Genomic DNA, 4,636 nt, shown 5'->3' with positions numbered 1-4,636 from the left:
CTAAGAGGTTAAAAACATGAACAAATGAAAAGTCATGTAAGAAGACTACCAAAGAATTCTGGGGTGCAATTCAGTGTCAGAAAGTTGGGTCTCCGTCAGAGGTCATGGGTCTTACAACAGGGCAATGACCCAAAGCATCCAGAGATGGTTTCAGACAAAGCGTTGGAGAGTACTGGACTTACCAGCAATGAGTCCAGATCCAAATCCCATAGAGCTCCTGCGGAGGGAAAAGAAACCCTTCCAATTTGAGAGACTTGGAGCAGTTGGTGAAAGTAGAGTGCTCCAAAATTCCTGTAGAGAGGACTAAGAAACCCATTGATGGTTACAGGAAGCCATTGATTTCAGTAATTTTTTTTCAAGGGCTGTGCTACCAAATATTAATTAAGGGTGCCAATCATTTTGTCCAGTCCATTTTTGGAGTTTTGCGTGGAATGTGTTAAATTTGGCTTTTGTTTCTCCACTTTTTTGTGTCATACCAATACAAACACAAGAAATAAACATGAGAATGCCGAAACATTTGTCATTGCAACAATTTTCTGCGCAAAGTGGGGCCTTATCTGACAGAAATGCAGGGGGGGTAATATTTTTTGGCCAGGACTGTATGTAAATAAAGTTTAAAGAAAAAAAAAAATTTTAAACTATAAAGTAAGAAAAAAAAAAGTAATTACGGCTGGGAATCCCTCCCTCTGTAGCAAACCAGGCCTGGAACTTTCCACCAAATTATTTATGATGGGTTGCAACGTAAAGAGCTTGGCCAAAAATGTTTAAAAATATGGAAAATATAAATACATATGTAGCCATCTTGCCCTAAGTGGGGTGACTACTTGGATTTAATTTGTTATTTCTGTATCCAGGCTAGGTGATTGTATAGTCTGTGCTCGCATGGAGAACCATAAGTGTTTGGTTATTGACTGCACCTGCCTGCTGCTGGGTGTAACTTTGACAATAATGGAGTGTAAAGGTGGCCATACACTTTACAACCATCGCAAGACCTTAGTCCTGCGATGGTTGTAAAGTGATTAAAAAAACGTACGATCTGCCCATCTTGGACAGGCAGATCGTACTCTCGATCATCGCAAGCCCGCCCCCCTGAGGGGCGGGCTTCCGATGACCGCAATGCTGAACGGGCAGTGTGCGCGTGCGCACACAGGCCCGTTCGGCATTTGTCTCCCGAGCACCGTTCAAACCAGCCGAAAATCGTACGATGTGGGCGGGAATCTGGCTGGATGGTGAGCCAGATCTGACCAATCAGGAAGCCGGCCGGCTCGCTGATTGACTGGCAAGCTGGTTCCATGTTGATTGGCTGGGAAGCCGGCATCCCTGTCAATCAGTATCGATCCGGGCCAAACAGCATGGAGCCAGCTTTCCAAGGCAATCATCATGGAGCCGCCTCCCGGCTTCCTGATTGACCGGGAAGCTGGCTTGATGCTGATTGGATGGGAAGCCAATCAGCATCTAGCCAGCCAAACAACATGGAGCTGGCTTCTTGAGCAATCAAGAAGCCGGGCGGGCAAAACCAGTATCAGCGTATCCCTAGATATAACAAAACACTTCCAATGGTATATTCAACAGGCCAAAAGGAAACAGATAAGAGAAGTCCATGATTAGGATTTACATAGATGTTAATGGAAAACAACGGGTAAAAAATATAAGAAAATTCAAATTATAAACACAGCAAGTACACAGTACAATGTCAATCATTCCTTCAATAAAATTACTTTTCTATGTGCGACCTTTCATACATTATACAAAACCGTAGAACTTTCCAGGGAAGACGTCATCACCTGGGGGAGCAGCTGATGATAAAATGAATTGGAGTCTCTGGAGGGGGGAATAGCACAGCACACCATCCGGAAGATCCCAAGTGTTTCAATCAAACAGCCAGCAACACAAACCACAGGGGGTTATGGGTAAATAAATAGCCCATGGACCCTACTGACATGGTCATGACCCGCACTAACTGTGCACAATTCTATGCTGTGGGTCGTGATCAAGAGTTAAACTGTAAGTATGAAAACTGCTCGGTGCTCTATAGTTTTACCAGGCAGCATATTATATTTCTTCTATGTGGACATCAAAAGACGTGCCGGATTTCCACGCCGGGTTGAATTACCATGAAACTGACTATTACCTTTGCAGAGTGTAAACTCTGCTGCCTTTGTGTTTCCTCGGCTCATGGAAGTGTTCAAAATCTTCCCAATGGTACTGTGATTTGCTTAAAGAGGGCCTGTCCCTTCTCAAGCAATGTATCTAATGCTTCTTTCAGTTGGTTGTAGGTTATAATGTTTCCTGAAATACTATATTGTCAAGGGTTTGTGGACACCTGACCAGCACACCTACTATATGGCCAGGGGCGTAACAATAGTCATAGCAGCCCATTCGACTGCTATGGGGCCTGGGGGTGGAAGGGGCCCCCGTGAAGGATTGCTGAAGTTGCTGTTGACCCCGTACCCCTTATGACATTTCCAATCCAGAACAGTGGATATCAGATGTACAGGAAGAGACTATGCAGACAGCTCTCCTGTCACCTGTTCTTGATTTAGATTTTAAAGGGTTTGACATCGGGCCCTATTAAAATTTTGGTGCTGACTAGGCATGGGCTCAATGTTGGAGGCGAACACACAAACTGTCAGGGTGTTCGGCGGGCTGTTCGCAAAGGCACTGCGACTTGTGAAGCCCTGATTGGCCTGACCACAGGTCAGGTGCTAGACTTTGCCCAATCGGGGCCCAGTACTTTGTAAGATTGTGCAAAGTAATGATGACTTTGCTCAATCATGGCTCACCTGTCAGATGTCGTACAACTGTAAACTGTTGGGTGAGGTAGCTTTCACCGCTAGCTCCGCCCAATTGTTTATATTTTGCCGGCATCTGTCAAAATGACATTACGCGGCGGGAGTTCGGCGGGAGTGGACGGGACGGCGGCCGTTTTTTTTTTCATTATTATTTCTATTTATTTTTTATTGTTTTATTTTTTATTTGTCGAGTCGTCGTGGACAACGCTGGACGTCGTGATTGACCCTGGATTACGTCGGTAGATCCATTATTTGGGGTTGGTTTTTTTTTGTTTTTAAATAAAATACTTGTCTTTTCCTTTTTTTCCAAATATAGGATTTTTTTTTTACATTGTAATTTGGGGTCCCTTCTGACATTCTTACCAGACCTAAAGGGTGTGGTATTGTTTGGGAGGGGGAACCGGACATGGTTTTGTTTTGTTTTTAAATGTCTTTTTTTTTCTTTATAAATGTCACTTTTTGCCGCAGCAGGTTCTATACATTGTACAGATTTGCCACTTTACAGGCAGTTTAAGGGGAACCCCCAGACACGATATTTAAAGGAATTTTTCATTTTTATTGTTTCACTTTAGGTCATGTTAAAATCACTGCTCCTTTAAAAATTTTATTTTTTAAAAGTGTTTTTTTCATTGATTCATCTCCCCCAGGGCAGTACCTGGATCCCAATACATGTACCCCAGGGCAGTACCCGGATCCCAATACATGTCCACCAGGGCAGTACCCGCATCCCCATACACTTTTTTATGGCCAATAAATTGCATATAAGCCTTCAAAATGGGGACATGTGATTTTCAAAGTTCTACCCCCATAGACTTACATTGAGTTCGAGTTCGAATTCAAACTTTTTCCATGTTCTAAAGTTCGAACCGAACAGGGGGGGTGTTCGGCCCATCACTAGGGTGGCTACTTTTGTCCCCCATGGTCCCTGTGTGTCATGTAAAGTCAGGGCCGTCTTTAATATTAAGTAGGCCCTGGGCAAGATTTTGCTGATGGGCCCACACAACCCACCCACCACCATCACCTGCCCTCCCACTCCCCAAACCAGACCCCCATATCCACCTACATCACCTTCCCCCGAAACTAAAAAATAAAAACAATATATGTATATGTGTAAATAGATATATAGATATACTGATTATACAGGTCAATGCACTAATGCAATAGACTCTGGACTATGCAACACAATAAGGCCTCGTTCACACCAGACATGGTGCATTCCGGCCTTTTTATTAAATTGTCACATGCGTCATACAGCCAACATTTCGGGGCCACGCAGGGTCCCTTCTTCTGGGTGACATAGTGACCACCAGTGTATGACGCATGTGACAATTTAATAAAAAGTGCTTTACTTCTTGCACATATCATCAAGCGCTGGTGACTTCTATTATGGGTTTTCTGTAGACCTCTATTTCCAGCCTTTCCCCCTCTTTTAGTGTTATCATACAGTCCAAGCAAGCCAGTGTGTTGTTTTGCATATCTTCCCATGTAAACGTGATCCACTAAGTTGATATGACCAGTGAAAGCCTGTAACTCTTGTTTGAGAATATCAACCCATATCTGAACCAATGACTGTGTGCCATTCCCCTGAAGGTGGTTAGGACCTTTCTATTTCCTCCATGTACAGGTTTGCCACAATAAGTGAAAATGGCGATCCCATGGCCCTGTAGAACTTCTCCTTGTACTTGATATAGGTGGTACTCAGGCATAGGTCCAATAGGGCACTGTGTTAAGTTCTGTTCTGCTGCCTAGGGTGTTGTCTAGTAGCAACCGTTTTCTCACGGTTTTAGGTGCCTCTGTGGGGGTTATGCAGGTGAAGAGAGAGGTAGCATCTTCCCGGGGGGTGT

Source organism: Nanorana parkeri, unplaced genomic scaffold (assembly GCF_000935625.1).
Source record: "Nanorana parkeri isolate BGI_ZX_2015 unplaced genomic scaffold, ASM93562v1 scaffold1380, whole genome shotgun sequence".
Lineage (NCBI taxonomy): Eukaryota > Metazoa > Chordata > Amphibia > Anura > Dicroglossidae > Nanorana > Nanorana parkeri.
Note: the sequence above shows the minus strand (reverse complement) of the source record.